Raw genomic sequence first — 22162 nt, forward strand, 5'->3', positions numbered from 1 at the left:
TCGATCTTGTATACAAAAAAAAAAAAACCTTGTAAAAAGGAAAGTATTTTTGATGCACATTTGTGGGCAGTCACTGTTTAATTCCATGACCATGGTGTTTGGTACTAGCTTCACCTTTCATCCCACGAGCCAAATATGGAAATGAGCTGCAGAGTTTGGTGTATCCTTTACTCAATCCCACATTGCTATGAATAAATGTATTACTTTTGGCATCTATTGGTGATCAATTGTGAGGACAAGGGTGACATCGACGATGATTGGGATATTTCTTATTTTGATAATGAAACCCAGACAAAAGAAAGTCATCCAAATATTTCCTTTGTGGTGCCAGTGAACAGAAGAGAGGTTCGCCCTTGACATCCAATCTCCTGTCAGAGCCTCACCATTCCTTCGCCTTCACATGTGGATCAGAAACATCCCAGAAGCCGGCCTGCATTTAAAGAGTCGAGCTAGCTTGAAGAATGGTCCTTTCACCTGCCATGTAAAGTGTTCACAGGAATGTTTAGCGAATGTGTGTGCGATGATGTTACAAAACACCTTCACACCGTGCCAGCTGCCTCATTTAGCTACACAGTGGGAGGAGTGGGGTATTTAAACATGGGAGAAGCCACAGGCAACGTGGCACGATATCCAGAGGGTTACAGACGAACGCATGTATACTTGTTGTGCACTCTGCAGCCGGTTGGAAGGAAGCCTGCGATCGAGGCCTTTGGGAGGTGGTACGGTTCGAGCGTGTTTTCCACCTTTCGGCCATGCTGATGCAAGCACCCCATTGTGACCGGTAATTGGGAGGAAAGTTTGACAAGTGTGAGACACGGACAGGTGAGACTGTTCACCGGATTCGTTTTGCTGCTTGTGCCAAAAATGCTGAGAACTGTGTCGGCACAACGATTTTGATATTTGTTTTTCTTTGATTCAAATAATTGCTACAGCCAGCTAAAACCCCAGGTGTGTGACGGCCTTCGAATTGAAGAAGCGACATCCCACGTAGTCGTTCAGCGACGTCTCAAAAAGCGACCTGTGACACTGGTTTCCTGGAGACAAACATAAAAGTTGGGCAAAGTTGAGCAGAGGAGTAAACACGGGGACGAAAGATTTTTGTTTCAGACTACGGGCGGTGCAATAATTACCAACTGTACTCTACGTCATAATTTGTCCACCTTTAGTGCTTTATAATAGCAGTTATAGAAAAGCTTTCTGCAATGGACTGTTTTGTTCATAACATAATCTATTGAATAATATATATATTTATATATGTGATCCATTACTGGAAAAGTCACTCAGACTTATTTTCTCCTGTTCCATATTTCTGGCTATCCTAATTGCGGTTAAATAATTTTGTGTCAAATTATAATTGATTCTCCACTATATGAGAGGCATTGAAATAGTTATAGGAGCTTGATGCTTACAATAGACCACAACATACTAACTACAGCTATCGGGGATGCCTCTTTGTGGTGGTTGTACCCCCCAATGCAAGTCGGGGGCCAAATCTTCCTCATTCTTCCCTGCTTCCCGGATTTGTCAGGGAAGCACAGTCATGGTCAGTGCCGATCGGTCCACATGGCCCTTTCCCTCTTGGCGCTCTCTCTCACTCTCTTTTTTCTCTCTCTCTCTCACTCTCTTTTTTCTCTCTCTCTCTCTCACTCTCTTTTTTCTCACTATCTCTCTCTCTCCCTCTCCCACTCCCCCTCACTCTCCCTCTCCCTCTCCCACTCCCCCTCACTCTCCCTCTCCCTCTCTTTCTCTTTCTTTCTCTCTCTCTTTCTTTCTTCCTGTCTCTCTCTCTCTCTCTCTCTCTCTCTGTCGCCACCTGCCGGCTGTTGTGATTTGGGTGTGGCGTCATGGCGGCTGTGAGCAACTTCTCTGTGTTGTGGTGAGTCCTTTGTGCGATTTTCTCCTCTCCTGCCTCTCCTTTTCCATCCTGTGTACTTTGGCGTTTTGTTTTCATCCTTTCCACACCTTTGTCTTCGAGCGAGAGAGGATTGAGAGCGGACCCATTTTGGGTGTGGACTACCGGCTTTGACGATGCTTTGTAAGCCTTTTTGTGCTTATAATGCGCGTTTGTTATTTATTTTATTTTGATTTATTTCGGTTTGGTACCTTCTTGTCCGGTTCAGACAAGTGGGGGGTGTTAATTCGCTGGGATGGCGAATACACGCTCTCGGTTAGAGGCGTTCGACAACTTAACAAGGAAGCATGCATTTGTGTGTGTTCCACCTGAAGGAACTTCCACCGAGGACATTGTTTTTTTCGGTGGGGAAAATAATCGGTTGTGAGAATGTACGAGCAGCGTCGAGAATGAATAAAAAAGTTGTTGTATTTGTGTCCGATGAAAAATTCGTTCACGATGTTGTTAGTGCGCGATTAACCACAGAGACACGTCTCTTTATCTTGGCGTCGCCTATGGACACTCCGTCGATGAGAGTCGTCATATCTAATGTCCCTCCATTTATAACCTGCGATCAGCTGATGTCCTTTTTGTCCCGATACGGAACAGCGGTGTCAAAAATCACAATGATTCTGCTCCGGTCTCACGATGAACGTGTTAAACACGTGATGAGCGTTATACGACAGGTGTATATGGTGCTTCCGGATCGAGGCGATGACACGGGGTTAAACACCACGTTCAAAGTAAAGGTAAAGTAAAGTTCTTTACTTCAAAGTAAAGTTCTGTCACTCAAGCTTTTGGGTCTCACTATCTGCCATGATCTTTCCTGGGAAAACCACATTTCAAATCTGGCCTCCAAAGCCAGTCGCCGACTGGGCATCCTCCGCCGTGCGGTCCTTCCTTGGCACACCTGAGCTCCTCACCACATACAAGGCTTTCATCCGCAGCTCAATGGAATACTGCTCTCCCCTCTGGGCTGGTGCTCCTGCCTCGTCTTCACGCTGTTGAAACCAAAGCATTCAGAATCATTGGAATCTCCCGCGATGAAGCTAACTCCAAGGGCCTCTCACTCACTCAATGCAGGCAGGTTGGGGGTCTTTCCGTCTTCTACCGACTCCTCTCTGGCCTTGCCCCCCCCCCCCGCGCTCTCTGGGCTCTGTCCCGCAAATTTTTCTACAGATCGCACAATATCTGCCTGCAACCATCTTATGGTTAAACTGCCAAAATCAAGACTCTCTGCTCACCTTCACTCCTTCATTCTTCTTTTCTCCCGCCTCTGGAACAAACTCCCTCACTCTCTTCAATCCCACTCCACCCTCCAGGTCTTTAAAACAGCTGTTCACCACCATCTCTTATCTTCCCCCATCCAAAACCTTGATCTTTTCTACCCCCGCTAATTTCACCCCAATTCCACTTTTTTGAAATACCAACTTCTGTCCTGGAAGTCCTTGGTGTCCTTGTGTTTTATACTTCTCCCACCCGCCCCCTTCCCACGCCTCCTCCCCCAAGCCCTATCCCTCCCACACATCTCCCTGCTCTCAAATGTTGTGTTTGTGTGCTTCCCCTTCTCTCCCCATCTTGTCTTCCGCTCCCTCTTTTTATATATTTTGTTTGTCTGGTTAATTTGATTGTGAAGTAACTGTTAGCTCTTGCACGAGCCTCGATTCAGTATCGAAAAAGAAAAAAAAGGTGAATAACCATGAGTAGCAGATGTATGCGTCATCGGTCTCATTAACATGTTTTAATTGCGGAGCTTTTGGCCACGTGAAATGGGTTTGTCCGAAGGTTTCATGTGTAAGGTGCGGTGAAGCAGGTCATAGTGACGCTGATTGTAAAAGAGATAACACCCCGGTCTCTAACGTATGAAACAAGGTAAATCGAAATACCCGTACGGTTCCTACCGCCGCTCCCTCGCACATGAGGATTCGGGATAATACTCCTGTTCGTGTTGGTGAAAACGACAACACCGCTGATTCGGTAAATAATGAAATAATCCCAGATAACCCACCTGTTGTGGCAGATGCTACGTGCAGTGAGGAGATGGAAGAAGATCCTATTGTGGTGACAAAAAAATGAAGAGCACCTGGTGCTTGTAACTCCAACATTACTTTGAAAAAGGAAGTGTTGGATAAAGACAGTGTGGGTGAAGATTCCCTGAAACGTCTTTCTCAGGTGTCCACAAGCTGTATTGACACCAGGGAGAAGGAACCTGAATTAATTAATTCTGAAACATTATCGGGCAATACCGAAAATTTGGGAGAAAAAGTAGATGGCGAGGCTAAAGATGATGGTGAGCTCATTAGTGAGCCGCCACCTTCACTACCTGCTGAGACCGAGCGGAATGGGAATGTTTCAGCCCCAGCTCCTCTTTATCAATGCAAGATCTAAATCATGACACTGGTTCGTCAACTGAGCCAGTGAACATCTCCCCACAGGAGGGTGAAGCCGAGATTTCAGCTCCTGTTGAATGTACTGGGTACCAGAGTGAAGATGACTCTACAATAGAACATTCCAGCAAATATTCGGACTTGGCTGGAATCAAAATGGGGATGGCACATTGGCACAGACTGATATATGTGACCCGGGCGGAGCTGTTTCTGTTTTGTCAGAATCAGATGATGAAGTTGAGATGACTGAGTTGTCTCAATCTTAATCGTATCAGTCACCCATAGCCCCTCAACTCATTGTTTCCCTTCTAAATGACACCTACCGACAGTGAAATGTGATTGTAAAAGATCATTTTCCTGATTTAGTTTCATTCATCCAGGCTGCAAAGGACATAATTAGGAAGCCGGATGAATTTCATTTAACAAGGTTGCTGTTTCATCGGCTTAGAAAGGTTGTTACAAAAGCAGGGAGTGAGATTTCCCAACAACCGCTCAAGCCTTTTGATTAATCCATGGGAAAAAAATCACCTTTGGAACCTTAAATATGAACGGTGGAGGTGCAAGCCAAAACCGCCAGGTTCAGGTGAAAAGTTTATTTGAGCGCAAGAAAATTGATGTACTCTTACGCCAGGAAACCCATATAATTCAAAATGTGGAGTACGACTGGTGTCGCCTCTTTAAGGGACGGTGTTTTTTTTAGTAACATGTCTTCTTCTTCTGCTGGTGTGGCCTTTTTACTCAGACCAGGCCTAGTACCTGAGTCATGCCTCTTCCAGGAGGTGATTAAAGGCCGGTTTATTTCATTGGAACTGGTCATTAATAATTTTCGGTTTACACTATTCAACGTTTATGCAGCAAGTGAGAGTGTGGAACGAAGAGCTTTCTTTTCATCTTTGCTTCGACACATGCAGTCGATCGATCTCAATAATTGTATTTGCATGGGGGGGTGACTTTAATTGCACCTTTAAATCCAGTATAGACCGAAATACAGCAGAACCTCATCCCGTAGGTAGTACTGATTTGTTAAATTACTTTTCGGCAGTGGGTGTGCTAGATGCATGGAGGCTACATTACCCCAACAAATCTCAGTATACTTGGGGACAATGTGCCAATGGGAGAATGACCTTCGCTAGACTTGACCATTGGTACATAAACTCACAGTTCAGGAATGCGGTTATCTCTCCAAATCATTTTCCATCTTTGTTTTCTGATCATAATTTAGTTACCATGGGCCTCTTTTTCCCTCAACCCTTACGCAAAAGTGCATACTGGAAATTCAATACCAGTCTTCTCGAAGATGCTTTGTTTAAAGACGCCTTCCATGCTTTTTGGGTCATCCAACTTTCAAGAAAGCCCTCTTTCTCTTCCTTAGCATTATGGTGGGATAACACAAAAGCTGAGCCTCAGTGCCTGGGCCTGGATTCACCAATTACTTTGCCTAAGCTAACGCAGGCCCTAACTGAAATGGACTCGGGGAAAGCTCCTGGGATTGACGGCCTACCGGCAGAATTTTTCTTGGCTTTTTGGGACCCTTTGAGCCCTGAATTATTGAATGTCCTGGAATCATCCTTGGTGCTTGGAGAACTCCCACTAAGCTTCACAAGAGCAGTGGTGTCACTGATTCCAAAGACTGGAGATCTACGACAGATAAAGAATTGGCGGCCAGTCTCGTTATTATGTATGGACTACAAAATATTGTCAAAAGTGTTGGCCAGTCGGTTGAAGACGGTAATCCGTGATCTAGTCCACCATCTTACTATAATTCACCAAATGTCTGTCTGTCCGTTCGAAGGTACCATAAAAAATGCTGAACCGATCGCAAAGATATTTTGGGTGGATAATCCTGGGATCTCCAGGAGTAAAATAGGCTATTTAGTTTTCCCAATTTCAGCTTTAGTCTCCAGCATTCTCAGGTTTGGACTCCCGCATAACATTCGCGTTTGCATGACGTTCATTGTGACGTCTTCTTACATCGAGCAACGGTACCCGCCCTACGGGTGGGGCTTCAATTGGGAGGCCCAAATGAAAAGGCTAAATATCGGAAATTGAAGGCTTTTTTTCTTTTAAACGATTTATATAAACATCCGTTAAATATCGATCGGTGCAGTCGTATGTGCGGCACCCGGGAAAATAACGTCATGCAGGAGCAAGTATCAGCAGGATGTGGCAGTGTGGGAGTCCACGTTTGCACCGATCGCTGCACCGTGTGCCACAGAAACGGCTGCACCGATCGCTGCACCGTGTGCCGCACAAACGTCTGTACCGATCGCTGCACGGCTGCATCGATCGGATGTGGCATGGATGAGGATCTGCACTTCGGCATGAAGTAGGATCAGATCTAACAGATCGCTGTCTCCATCGATCTTGCCACGGCCGTAACACCTATCGGCTCAAACTCCTTTTAACTGTTGATTTGGTACAGTTACACGTTTCGGGAATTTGGTACACGTATCGGGATTACATACGACATAGCGATTGTGAACACGATTATCGATCACGATTCACGATTCACGATCACGATCATCACGATCATAGTGTATCGATCACGATTTGAAACACGATGGAATAATATTTACCGATATGAACAGTGATGTGGCTTTTATTGAAATTCTGAAGATACGGTTTAGATTTTGATGATTTGCGTGTGATATGTTTCAACGGATGTTTATATGAATCGTTTAAAATAAAAAATGCCTTCTATTTCTGATATTTTGCCATCGCCATATGCAGATTCGCCACGGACCCACGATCGATGTTTCTCTACATGAACGTAACCGTTTGTTTGCGAACAGGTACGTTTTTCATGGAGGTCCTTCACAAACATGCTGTCCATGTCTGACGTGCGACTGAAGGTGCTACAGGAATGTGGAATTTATTGGTTTCATGCTTTAGCATTCACCATATCTGCATTGCCTGTTTGCTTCTGGCCTCCCACCCGTGCTTAGCACGGGTATTTCTCTTGTGATCAGAATTACTGCATCCCAAACAGATCTATTTATGATAATATTTTTTGATCAGAGATTTAATGGAATGTGATTGCTTGGAAAAAGATTTTGGGATAATATTCCTTGATTTGGAAAGGGCTTTTGATAGTGTTGATCATGTTTTTTTGCATCGTGTGCTGGAAGCATGTGGCTTTGGTGCCAATTTTAGGGCCTACGTGACTTTGTTGTACAACAATATATTTAGTTTATTTAAAATAAATAACAAACTCAGTTCTCCGGTACGGGTTCAAAGAGGGGTGAGACAAGGATGCCCGGTTTCTGGGTTATTATTTTCCTTGGTAATGGAATCGCTCCTAATTTTATTTAGGAAAAATATTTCAGGAGTGACTGTATCCCCTGGGAGTCCTTCAGTAGTTGTATCAGCTTATGCAGATGATGTCTGTGTGGTTGTTGAGAAGGAGAGTGATATCCCTGCACTTGTTGAATGTTTAAATCTTTTTTGCCTCGCTTCTTCTTTGAAGTGTAACTGGGACAAGAGTAAGGCCTTATGGATTCCCTGTCTCAAGAACATTCCATCTGGAAGAGTGCTGGTACCACCTGTGCATCTACCAACAAAGTTAAAATGGGTGGAAGACGGAGTCAAATACCTTGGGGTTTTCCTGGGACCTCCACATTACGTCCTCAAAAATTGGGACGGGATTGTTCAGCATGTCAAAAAAAGAGTGGGACTGTGGAAACGAGCTCTGCCCCACCTTTCCTATAAAGGCACGGTTCTAGTGGTTAATAATTTGGTGGCTTCTTCCCTGTGGCATAGGTTTATCTGCCCTCAGCTGCCGGAGGCACTACTAAAGGCAGTGCAGAGGCTACTGGTGGATTTTTTTTGGAGTGGTCACCATTGGTTACTACCAAATGTTTTTAATGTTAGCTCTTTCACGAGCCTCGATCTTGTATACAAAAAAAATAAAAAAATAAAAAATATGTAGCCCCTTGTCTGAAGGTGGCCAGGGACTGATCGACATAAAAAGTCGTATCATGGCTTTTCGGCTGTGTACCATACAGCAGTTGCTGCACAAGGAATGACTGCCAGGCCGAATTCTGGCCTATCACATGCTGCAAAAAGCAAGCGGGCTCGGATACGGCCTTGAACTTTTCTTAACCCAACTCCAACATGTCGACACATCTCATCTACCATCATTCTATCATAGCCTTCTGAATGCCTGGCAAAGCCTTTCGACTAGTCGCCAGCAAGAAACCTATGCAACAAACATGTTTGTGGAAGAACCCCTTTCTTACAACCCGCTTTTTCCTGCAATTCCAAGAAGCCGAGACTTTTATCAACACTTTATTACAGCAGGCATAATCAAAGTGTTGGACCTCCGCCATGATTCTGGTTGGGGGTGGAAGTCGGCGCAAGAGATGTTCGATATGACTGGAATATGGTCAAACAGAATAATCAGAAGAGTCCTAAAGGAAATGGTAAAGAAAAGCTTCCAACCTGGACTAAGATGGACCCAGGAAGTTTTGGTGACATCCAATGACTGGCAATTTCCTGGTTTATTGGTACAGCCTAGTCATGGAGACTTGCCCCCAATTAGTGAGGGACCAACCTTTTTTCAGAAATGCAGTAGTAAAGACCTGTATCGGTTATGCACTGCAGTTCTGCTTGGGAACTCACCGTTAAATGGAGTGGCCAGGTGGAAAGGGCTAATGCCGGAAGGACTCCCATCTGAGCCTGCATGGGAATCAATATACAGTAAGCTGGTAAGCAAAAGGACAGGTAATCTCCAGTGGCGAATGATACACTGGATCATTCCGTCTAATAAATTAGTGAGTCATTTCGCGCCCACATCTACGTGTTGCCCGTTCTGTGTTTACACAGAGGATGTGTTCCATGCGTACGTTGATTGTGCAAGGCTTGTGCCTTCATTTCAATGGCTGAATTACATGGCTGGAAAAATGAAGATCACTTTTTCTCTGCGATCATTTATTTTTGGTTTCAGTGATATGAAAGAACATGTGCATATGTTGTTTTTGTTTTTTAGTGGCCACGGCGAAAATGGCAAATTATTTATCGAGGAAGGAAAAACTGAAAGGAAAGCCGATTGGGCAATGTGATGTCTTGTTCTTTTTTTAATGCCTTGATATCTGCAAGACTCAAACTTGAATTTTGTGTTTCTGAAAGAAAGAAAAGTATTAATGAGTTTTGAACATTTGGTATTTTGATGGGATCTGCATGGTGCAGGAGAATGAATTAATGATATATTTGTAGGTTTGTTTGAATTGAATCAGTGTGTGGTCGGTTTTTCTGTTGTTGTTTTTCTTTTCTAGTTCATTGTACTGTTTTGAATTCCTTTCCTTTCCTGTTATTATCTTTTTTTCTTTTCTGTGTTTTCGATTATTGTGCTTGTATTGAATAGTATCTTCACTGACTGGCTTTTATTTATATATTTTTGTAATTAAAAAGTCTAAAATGTCAAAAGTCTCTCTCTCTCTCTCTCTCTCTCTCTCTCTCTCTCACTCTCACTCTCACTCTCACTCTCACTCTCACTCTCTCTCTCTCTCTCCCTGTCTCTCTCTCCCTCTCTCCCTCTCTCTCCCTCTCTCACTTTCTCTCACTCTCACTCTCACACTCACTCTCCTTCTTTTTCTTTCTCTCTCTCTCTCTTTCTTTCTTCCTGTCTCTCTCTAACTCCATACCTCTGTCGTGGCCCTGACGTCGTGACGGCAGAGGTACACCATCCTGGATGTGGTGGATCTCTGGGTCACTCCTGGGAGATCGATCGGCTGTCTCCGTGCCGGCTTGTTTGAGAGAATTGTCCAGGGCTCTACAACAACAACAACAATAACATACTAACTTTTTATTTCTCATTTCAGTTTTCTTTGACTTGAATGTATTTATTTATTTCCATTTGGCCTTCAAACTGTCTATGTAAAATATTGCAGTAAAATAGAAGTTTTCACAGCCACATCTTGATTGTTTAATTCAGTCAATTCCTTGTCTGTGAATCGGCGACCATGCAGGTAGGACTTCTAATGTTGAAAAATATAATAGTGCCTGGGGTGCAGATCCGGACCGTATGAGAAGAGAAGCAACTGTTCAAAGCTACAATCACAAATAGTGGACTGGACAGCACGGGCCTTGTGCAGGAACGCATTGTTGTGAAGGCGGAGCGCACCCTTTGGTACCTTGGCCTTTGTCCTCAATGGCCTGCCTCGACTCTGCATGAGATTGACGTAATATTGCCCTGTGGTTGTAGTTTTATGAGGCATGTAGCCAATGGCTTGAATGTCAATTCCCTTGGCATCCCTGAATTCCATAGTGTGGACTGTCTGAAAATCCAGGCCTTTATCTTGTCGATTGAGGGTTGTGTGAGACATTTCTTGAGTGACGGTGATCCCTTATGCTTCCATGCATGGATTTCTAGTTTGGATTCGGTAACGCTGTGATGAAGCCATGTTTCATCACCAGTTACCAGATGAGTGATCAAGTCGTCACTTGGTGTCAGGCGTTGCTATTATTTTGTGAATGCTGAGGATTTGGGGGATCATCTTGGTAAGATCTTGGATATGTCCAAATGGTTGATGGTGAAAATATTGATTTGACAAATTCTGTGGATATTTTGGTGACCTTAATATGGAAATCCTTCATAATTAATGTCTCAACCTGGACGGCAGTTTATAGCTCAGTCATGTCGAATAGCTCTCCTAACCTGAGGTCCTCGAGGTACTCAAACCCGCACTTAAAGTCAGCCAACCATTTGGCTACCTTAGAATTGAAGGATGCACCTTTGTCATACACTTCCACCACACATCGGTGTATATAATTGGAGTTGGCACCTTGCTTCCATGAATATTTGATGACGCTTCGGTGCTCAATTTTAGTAAGATTGATACCTCTGCAACATAGAAAACTTCTGAATTGTCCTGTGAACAGAACAAACAATGTCAGATTAATTCAACTAATCCCATCGAACAGACATACATGCCATTTTATAATGCGCAAAAACCCCATCACAGCTCGAGTTGGTGCCAATAAACATCCCGTCCCTAGATAATATTTTGCAAATTCAGTATTCCTTGCTTATTGTATATTTTCCTGGTTTTTTTTTCCAGGCAGACATTGTATTCCATAAGCTGAAAATGCATCGTTAATGATGAATTGGAACAGATGATGAGCTCGGTCAGATATCATTGACTGAACACAAATAGCATTGCGACTGCAGCTGCCGTTATTTGCTTTCATTTAAAAAATTTTTATTAGTAAACAATATTTTCAATACTTTAATTACTTGATATTGACAATTTAAAGTACGTTGTACATGAAACATTTATCATCAATAAGATATTTGTCTCATCAAAAATATGGTTTTGATGTCCTTTGATGCTCAGTCTGCAATTACATATAACCGATATGCTTAGACATTGCTTATATTTATTTTAGACATATGCTTAGACATCATTGGTGTGTGTGTGTGTGTGTGTGTGTGTGTGTGTGTGTGTGTGTGTGTGTGTGTGTGTGTGTGTGTGTGTGTGTGTGTGTGTGTGTTGTTGGTTGTTATGTCCATATGTGGAATTCAGAAGGTGGAATGGAGCCTTCCCAGGTCTCAAAGCTCTTTCAGCTCTTTCACGCTTTCTCAAAGCTTTTCAGCTCTTTCTTAGCTCTTTAACGAGCCTCGATCTTGTATACAAAAAAAAAAGAAAAAAAAAGTACCCACCTCCGTGTGTGTGTGTGTGTGTGTGTGTGTGTGTGTGTCTATTTGTGTATACATTATGAGTGTGTGCACGTATGTGTGTGCCTGTGTTTGTGCGGGTAAGTTATTGCTTGCTTGCTCTATCTCCACATATGAGTGGGTTTCAGGACATGGAACGGAGGCCTACCAGGTCTCAAGGTGTGTGTGTGTGTGCGTGTGTGCGTGTGTGTGTGCGTTTGTGTGTGTCGGTTGATCTTTTACATACCCTGTAGTTGTATTACAATATCGTGAGAATTCAAAACCTAAAGAAAACAGCTGGGTGGTACCATAACATCATGGAGGCATTTATTGCGGATGTGGATGCTTTTAATGGTTTTATAAACGGAAATTTCTCTTGTTACACACATACACACACACTCACACACCCCTGCCTTCTAAATAAGGCATCCATGTCTATGTGACCATGCCAAGAATGTCACATGCCTGACCCTGTTTATGTGCGCCCTTCCTTTCTTCCACCCTTCCACCCTCCATTCCCCCCAGCCCTCAGACATTATTTCCATTGCCCCCTGTCCTTTCCTTTACTTTTTCCTGTTTGTGCCAATGGTATTGTTGATGCACCGGTGGCTTCTGGTCCACGAGGCCACCGTTATTGATTTGTAAATATCATAGTGGACAATTATTTAGTACTGACCTCATAGAAACCATAGTGCTGTTTGTTTTTTGTTCTCATTCATCAATGATCACTCATTTTAAGTCCAGGAAAGTGTAATCCTCAAGAAATGATTTTTCTTTTATTTACAGGAATCAGGCTCATGGAAGAGCAAGGTACAACTGACAGTGGGATAAACATTAAGGGATTGAATGAAAAGGGAAGAGGGGAGGAAACTGAAACCAGCAAGTAAAATGGTTGAATTAGGAGAGGTTTTGGGTCATGCGTTTTTTTGGGGTCAACATCAAACTTCTTTCCCTTGGATCCCCTGCGGTGTTGTTTTGTTGAACCACAATGACATCCTGAAAGTATTCTTTAAGAAAGTAGGTTGATAAGCTTTCCTTTCGGTGTTGCTGTGTGCCACACGTTCGTAATGGGAGAACGGCCAACAGCATCTCCATGACACACAGGCCCACTGGGGACGTTGCTGGCGATGTGCCATGGACACGATGATGTAGATATCCAATGTTTCCTTCACGTACGTGGGTGACGATGTCAACCTCCGCATTTGTACCCACTGCGAGCATCTCTTGCCTCATAACTATATTCTCCGTGAACAGATCCTTATCAAACGAAATATACGTACTCGCTGCCCCACCAGCAATCTTTCCCCTCTTCCGCAACTCGTACTTTGTTTTTTTATTGGTCTCCATTTTACATTTGGGCCGAGTATGAAGGTGTGAGTGGGAATTATGTGATGGTGACCAACTATGAATTCTGATTCTGTTTTATACCTTTAGTCTAAGATTCAAAGCCAACGTTTGCGTGCTCGATATGTACGAGTATGTATATGCACACGTTTTTCTTTTTTGGCAACGTGCTTGTTAGAGATTGGCTGTGGCCTTTGTGTACTGCTTTATCATCTCTTTATTTGTCTACCCTTTTTTTCTTAAAGTTGAGCAGAGTTTAGGCCAGACATTCAGTGCTTTGATAAAATATACTTATATAAACAAAGAAACCCAACACAAGTCGTGAACGTTTTGGGAAGATGCGTAATATAATAATGGCAGATTATCATTTTAGGTTTGTTTTTTTGTTTTGTTTTTGTTTTTTTACCAACGGTGAGTTTTATGATCCAAGCTTGGTAATGGGTTGTAGGAAATGGCCACATCATCAGCAGTTTAAAGTATTTTCAAGCAAGTGTGATACTCCAATATGATACTCCAATTTGTGATACCCCAACTTGTATGACACTCCAATATCATATGATACTCCAATTGATATTCCCAATATGATACTCCAATTTGTGATAACCCAACTTGTATGACACTCCAATATGATATGATACTCCAATTGATATTCCCAATATGATACTCCAATTTGTGATACTCCAATTTGTGATACTCCAATGTGATACTCCAATTTGTGATACTCCAATGTGATACTCCAATTTTGTGATACTCTAATTTGTGATACTCTAATTTGTGATACTCCAATTTGTGATGCTCCAATGTGATGCTCCAATGTGATGCTCCAATGTGATGCTCCAATGTGATACTCCAATTTGTGATACTCCAATTTGTGATGCTCCAATGTGATGCTCCAATGTGATACTCCAATTTGTGATACTCTAATTTGTGATACTCTAATTTGTGATACTCCAATTTGTGATGCTCCAATGTGATGCTCCAATGTGATACTCCAATTTGTGATACTCTAATTTGTGATACTCTAATTTGTGATACTCTAATTTGTGATACTCCAAGTTGTGATACTCCAATTTGTAATACTCCAAGTTGTGATACTCCAAGTTGTGATACTCCAAGTTGTGATACTCCAAGTTGTGATACTCCAATTTGTGATACTCCAATTTGTGATACTCCAATTTGTGATACTCCAATTTGTGATACTCCAATTTGTGATACTCCAAGTTGTGATACTCCAATTTGTGATACTCCAAGTTGTGATACTCCAATTTGTGATGATCCAAGTTATGATACTCCAATTTGTGATGCTCCAATTTGTGATGCTCCAATTTGTGATGCTCCAATTTGTGATACTCTAATTTGTGATACTCCAATTTGTGATACTCCAATTTGTGATACTCTAATTTGTGACACTCCAATTTGTGATACTCCAATTTGTGGTACTCAAATTTGCGATTCTCAAATTTGTGATCCTCCAATGTGATGCTCCAATTTGTGATACTCCAATTTGTGATACTCCAATTTGTGATACTCCAATTTGTGATACTCCAATTTGTGATATTCCAATTTGTGATGCTCCAATGTGATACCCCAATTTGTGATACTCTAATTTGTGATGCTCCAATTTGTGATGCTCCAATTTGTGATACTCCAATTTGTGATACTCCAATTTGTGATACTCCAATTTGTGATACTCCAATTTGTGATATTCCAATTTGTGATGCTCCAATGTGATACCCCAATTTGTGATACTCTAATTTGTGATGCTCCAATTTGTGATGCTCCAATTTGTGATACTCCAATTTGTGATACTCTAATTTGTGACACTCCAATTTGTGATACTCCAATTTGTGATACTCAAATTTGCGATTCTCAAATTTGTGATCCTCCAATGTGATGCTCCAATTTGTGATACTCCAATTTGTGATACTCCAATTTGTGATACTCCAATTTGTGATACTCCAATTTGTGATATTCCAATTTGTGATGCTCCAATGTGATACCCCAATTTGTGATACTCTAATTTGTGATGCTCCAATTTGTGATGCTCCAATTTGTGATACTCCAATTTGTGATACTCCAATTTGTGATACTCCAATTTGTGATACTCCATTTTGTGATACTCCATTTTGTGATACTCCAATTTGTGTAACTCCAATTTGTGATTCTCCAATTTGTGATTCTCCAACTTGTGATATTCCAACTTGTGATACTCCAATATGTGATACTCCAATTTGTGATACTCTAATTTGTGATACTCAAATTTGTGATACTCCAAGTTGTGATACTCTAATTTGTGATACTCCAATTTGTGATACTCCAATTTGTGATACTCCAATTTGTGATACTCCAATTTGTGATATTCCAATTTGTGATACTCCAATTTGGGATACTCCAATTTGGGATACTCCAATTTGGGATACTCCAATTTGGGTTACTCCAATTTGGGATACTCCAATTTGGGATACTCCAATTTTTGATACTCCAATTTGTAATATTCCAATTTGTGATACTCCAATTTGTGATAATCCAATTTGTGATATTCCAATTTGTGACACTCCAATTTGGGATACTCCAATTTGTGATACTCCAATTTGTGATATTCCAATTTGTGATACTCCAATTTGGGATACTCCAATTTGGGATACTCCAATTTGTGATATTCCAATTTGTGATACTACAATTTGGGACACTCCAATTTGTGATATTCCAATTTGTGATGCTCCAATGTGATACTCCTATTTGTGATACTCCAATTTGTGATACTCCAATTTGTGATACTCCAATTTGTGATACTCCAATTTGTGATTCTCCAATTTGTGATATTCCAATTTGTGATGCTCCAATGTGATACTCCTATTTGTGATACTCTAATTTGTGATACTCCAATTTGTGATACTCCAATTTGTGATACTCCAATGTTATGCTCCAATGTGATACTCCAATTTATGATACTCTAATTTGTGATACTCCAATTTGTGATATTCCAATTTGTGATACTCCAATTTGGGATACTCCAATTTTTGATACTCCAATTTGTGATACTCCAATTTAGGATACTCCAATTTTTGATATTCCAATTTGTGATATTCCAATTTGTGATACTCCAATTTGGGATAATTCCAATTTGGGAAACTCCAATTTGGGATACTCCAATTTTTGATACTCCAATTTGTGATACTCCAATTTGTGATACTCCAATTTGTGATACTCCAATTTGTGATACTCGAATTTGTGATATTCCAATTTGTGATGCTCCAATGTGATACTCCTATTTGTGATACTCTAATTTGTGATACTCCAATTTGTGATACTCCAATTTTTGATACTCCAATTTGGGATACTCCAATTTTGGAGACTCCAATTTGGGATACTCCAATTTTTGATATTCCAATTTGTGATACTCCAATTTGGGATACTCCAATTTGTGATATTCCAATTTGTGATACTCCAATTTGGGATACTCCAATTTGGGATACTCCAATTTGGGATACTCCAATTTGTGATACTCCAATTTGGGATACTCCAATTTGTGATATTCCAATTTGTGATATTACAATTTGTGATACTCCAAGTTGTGATACTCCAATTTGTGATATTCCAATTTGTGATGCTCCAATGTGATGCTCCAATGTGATACTCCAATTTATGATACTCTAATTTGTGATATTCCAATTTGTGATATTCCAATTTGGGATACTCCAATTTGTGATACTCCAATTTGTGATACTCCAATTTGTGATACTCCAATTTGTGATACTCCAATTTGTGATACTCCAATTTGGGATACTCCAATTTGTGATACTCCAATTTGTGATACTCCAATTTGTGATACTCCAATTTGTGATACTCCATTTTGTGATACTCCAAGTTGTGATACTCCAAGTTGTGATACTCCAAGTTGTGATACTCCATTTTGTGATACTCCAATGTGATACTCCATTGGTTATTAAATACAAGACTCCAAAGTGTAGTATTAGATTGACAAAATATATTGCTTCCTGTTGCATTTCCAAAGTTGTGCACAATCATATCAGGAGGATAAAGTTGAAGAGGTATGTGAGTGAGTTCTCTTTTGGCATTGTGCTCATTTTATTTTGGTGGTTGGAATGGTTGTAGGGAAGGGTAAGGTAACTATGACTATATATATTATAGATCATGCAAGGCCTTATCTTCCTTTGCTTCAACATGGCCTTGGGCATGCAGTATATCAGTCGTTTATCTCTAAATACACATGGTTTACATATTTTTAATTATCAATGCTGTTTTAATGCATTTTAAAACTTATGTTGTTCGACTAAAGCAGTGTAGTCAAGTTGTTGAGTTAACGACTGTGAAAGGTCATTTATGAGGCTTTTTCACTCAATCCCATATACTTTGAACAACCAAAGGCACAAACTCCATTCACAATTTTGTCCTGTAGTACCAGCCCGAATACCTACATAATGTTGGATCATGACATGGAAACTGGTTTCCTAATCTCTTACAAAGAGCAGCATATCCCACCTGCAAAACACCCAATATGACATGTAATTTTTAATAAGGTAAATGGGTTTGAAGAGAGATTTCCACCGGCATTATTAGCCCACTTTGGACTTAGTCCGAAACGGGGACTTATGGATTGGGTCTCATTCGTCTGTCCGTCTGTGCATCCATGCGTCGGCCGCCATATATCGGGGATGTGTGGATGTATGGACCGATTTTGTTCATACTTCGCACAAAGACAACACATGATGGTGGACGTAAGCGATCAAAGATGGCCGACTGGCGGCCATTTTAGTTGTAAAAAAACTGATGTTAAACACGGCCTCGGCCATTTCCCCGACATGCATTCGCTGATCCGCTGATGTTGTTCAAACTTGGCACACAGATAAAGAATTATCGCTTACATTTGCACGTTATTTTCTCTCAAGATCATATCCAACTTGGCTGACTGCTGGCCATTTTGTTACTTAAACGTGCCCCCAACCATTTATTGGACATGCGTGGACCGATTTTGTTCAAACTTGGCACAAAGACAACACATGAGTACATACATATGCAGAAGATATTATTTTGTAATCTGACAAAAGATGGCCAACTGGCAGCTTTTAACTCCGTACAGCAAAATTATTAAACCATGCCCCGATGACATTTTATGTCTTTTTGTCCCCCGTCGCACCGCGGAGCGAAAGGGGGACTATGGTTTTCCCCTCCGTCCGTGTGTGCGTCCGTGCGTGCATGTGTGCGTGCATGCGTTGAACCTTGTGAGCGGAATATCTTGACAAATAAATCAACCACTAACTTCTAATCTGGCGTGTGGGTGTATCTTGGCATAAGGAAGAACGCTATTGAAAATTGGGTCGACACGTCAAAATCCAAGATAGCCGCCACCATATATGTCTGAACCTTGTGAGCGGAATATCTTGAAAAGCAAGCGTTACGCCTAGGTCCCCCGTCGGTGAAGTGATGCGAGTTTACAAAGTGGAAGACGCAAGGCGGCCATCTTGGATTTTGACGTGGCGACCCAATTTTCAATAGCGTTCTTCCTTATGCCTAGATACACCCACACACCAGATTAGAAGTTGGTACTTCGCTTATTTTTCAAGATATTCCGCTCACAAGGTTCAGACATACATGGCGGCGGCCATCTTGGATTTTGACGTGGCGACCCAATTTTCAATAGGGTTCTTCCTTATGCCTAGATACACCCACACACCAGATTAGAAGTTGGTACTTCGCTTATTTTTCAAGATATTCCGCTCACAAGGTTCAGACATACATGGCGGCGGCCATCTTGGATTTTGACGTGGCGACCCAATTTCCAATAGCTTTCTTCCTTATGCCTAGATACATCCACACACCAAATTAGAAGTTGGTACTTCGCTTATTTTTCAAGATATTCATCTCACAAGGTTCAGACATACATGGCGGTGGCCATCTTGGATTTTGACGTGGCGACCCAATTTTCAATTGCATTCTTCCTTCTGCCTAGATACACCCACACACCAGATTAGAAGTTGGTACTTCGCTTATTTTTCAAGATATTTCGCTCACAAGGTTCAGACATATATATATGGTGGCGGCCATATTGGATTTTGACGTGGCGACCCAATTTACAATAGCGTTCTTCCTTATGCCGAGATACACCCACACACCAAATTTGAAGTTGGTACTTCGCTTATTTTTCAAGATATTTCGCTTACAAGGTTCAGACATATACATGGCGGCGGCCATCTTGGATTTTGACGTGGCGACCCAATGTTCAATAGCGGTCTTCCTGATGCCGAGATACACCCACACACCAGATTAGAAGTTGGTACTTCGCTTATTTTTCAAGATATTCATCTCACAAGGTTCAGACATACATGGCGGCGGCCATCTTGGATTTTGACGTGGCGACCCAATTTTCAATAGCGTTCTTCCTTATGCCGAGATACACCCACACACCAAATTAGAAGTTGGTACTTCGCTTATTTTTCAAGATATTCATCTCACAAGGTTCAGACATACATGGCGGCGGCCATCTTGGATTTTGACGTGGCGACCCAATTTTCAACAGCGTTCTTCCTTATGCCGAGATACACCCACACACCAGATTAGAAGTTGGTACTTCGCTTATTTTTCAAGATATTCAACTCACAAGGTACAGACATACATGGCGGCGGCCATCTTGGATTTTGACGTGGCGACCCAATTTTCAACAGCGTTCTTCCTTATGCCGAGATACACCCACACACCAAATTAGAAGTTGGTACTTCGCTTATTTTTCAAGATATTCATCTCACAAGGTTCAGACATACATGGCGGCGGCCATCTTGGATTTTGACGTGGCGACCCAATTTTCAACAGCGTTCTTCCTTATGCCGAGATACACCCACACACCAAATTAGAAGTTGGTACTTCGCTTATTTTTCAAGATATTCAACTCACAAGGTACAGACATACATGGCGGCGGCCATCTTGGATTTTGACGTGGCGACCCAATTTTCAACAGCCTTCTTCCCTATGCCAAGATACACCCACACACCAAATTCGAAGTTGGTACTTCGCTTATTTTTCAAGATATTCAGCTCACAAGGTTCAGACATACATGGCATCAGACATACATGGCGGCGGCCATCTTGGATTTTGACGTGGGTTGCACCCACACACCAAATTCGAATGCGGTCCTTCGCTTACGCACGCACGCCCACATGCACGCACGGACGGACGGAGGGGAAAACCATAGTCCCCCTTTAGCTCCGCGGTGCGACGGGGGACAATAAACGAAGTACTAACTTCTAATCTGGTGTGTGGATGTATCTACGCATAAGGGAGAACGCTATTGAAAATTGGGTCGCCACGTCAAAATCCAAGATGGCCGCCACCATATATGTCTGAACCTTGTGAGCGAAATATCTTGAAAAATAAACGAACTACAAACTTCTAATCTGGTGTGTGGGTGTGTCTCCAACCCACTCGCAAATATTATCGACTCTTCCATGTTTCCTGCGTCTTCCACTTTGTCAACTCACAACACTTCACCGACGGGGGACCTAGGCGTAACGCTCGTTATCTTTGTTGTTTGTGCATCTTGGTTTGTAAAAGCAAATCACAATGTAAGGATTAAGAAACTGTTCGAGAGATGTTAAGAGTTTGATTTGCTCACAGTCAGAAGTGCAACTAACCACAACAAAATTAAACTGCCATAAGTGAATCAGTATAACTTCAGAAAATAATTTGCCATGAACGAATTATTTGACAAGAGCATGGTATTATGCTGCCAATTTAAAGTATTTAGGGGGAAAAAGGAATGCGGATGGACAATGAGGAATCAAACTGCAGTGGTGGGGCTGCCAAGATCTCCTAGCGATATACATTCCCGACCCCTAAGCTGGTTAGCCTGTGTTTGACCTCGCTATAAATGGTCACCCTGGTGTTCGTGTAGGGCGATTCATCAATGTGTACACCATCTCTGTGGACTAAACATCTCGTCTGCCAGCATTAGTTGGTGGACGTTAAATATCCCAAGGTGTTGTTCACGGAGAGTAGGTGAGCTATTGCCGGAACCCTGAACCAAAGTCCAAGTACCTGCCCTAACCTACTCGGGAACCTGCATCAGCACAGCACAGCTGTGGCCCGAGCAAATGATGCTACTCACAGCCATTTGCTGGATATTAAAGAAGAAGCTATCACGGTGATCAATGCACACACGTAGATTGTCCCTTCACATGTGGATAAGCTGCGAGCTAAAACGAGCTGCAAACGTGGTCTTGCAGAACTGCCAATGAGCACTTAACAGTACAGCTGGCCTAAGGCCAATTTAAATTGTAAAATGAAAGCTCCTATCAGCACGCTGTTAGCAGATTGTCAAACTCTGTCTTAACGAGAGATATGGCAATGAAAAGGAAAGCTTTGAACTCTAAAACATCTCATAGGGTCCCTACCAGACATCAAGTAGGCATAATCCTTGACATTCCAAACAAAGATGTGTCAGCCTTTAGAAGCTCAGATATAATCAACGATAAGAAATTTGATGAATTGCTAACACGTAAGAGACTGAGCAGTAATTAAGAGACAGCAGAATATTAGTCTCTGTGAATGCTCATGTTGGTCTGCTTTGGCAGGCAAGATAAATAATGGATTTTATCAAGTAAATATTGTTAAAATTAAGTTTATCACCATGGGAAATTATTTTTTGCTGATTTTCTTTTGATCATTCGCCTAGAGGGTACTTTCTTCTTCTGAGATTAAGTGCTAATGCTAGAAATTTCAGCTTAATCTCACCTCCTGTGGCAATAAGCATATTATTAACTTTTAGTTGATATCATCCAGTAATTATAGTAAAAGGAGGGTAAATTTACTTTGTGAAAGGATGGTTTCAAGATGGTAATGGAGGAACTTGAACAAAAGATATTTGAGTCCCAT

The 22162-nt window shown here is 41.8% G+C and overlaps 1 protein-coding gene across 22 annotated transcripts in view; it reads left to right on the forward strand.

Moving 5' to 3' along the window:
- Positions 1-22162, forward strand: part of LOC137417608 (vinexin) — a 361763-nt gene that overhangs the window by 60976 nt on the left and 278625 nt on the right. For 14 of the 22 annotated variants that reach the window (XM_068103513.2, XM_068103518.2, XM_068103531.2 and 11 more), the window contains exon 1: positions 685-822. The exons of 1 other annotated variant lie outside the window; for it this stretch is intronic. The gene's annotated coding sequence lies outside the window, so the exon portion shown is untranslated. Of the gene's footprint in view, positions 1-589; positions 823-22162 lie in introns of those variants that run through there. 7 more of the 22 variants (XM_068103523.2, XM_078776283.1, XM_068103521.2 and 4 more) reach the window with 5 other exon arrangements.

Source organism: Myxine glutinosa, chromosome 4 (genome assembly GCF_964187855.1).
Source record: "Myxine glutinosa chromosome 4, kmMyxGlut1.1, whole genome shotgun sequence".
Classification (NCBI taxonomy): domain Eukaryota; kingdom Metazoa; phylum Chordata; class Myxini; order Myxiniformes; family Myxinidae; genus Myxine; species Myxine glutinosa.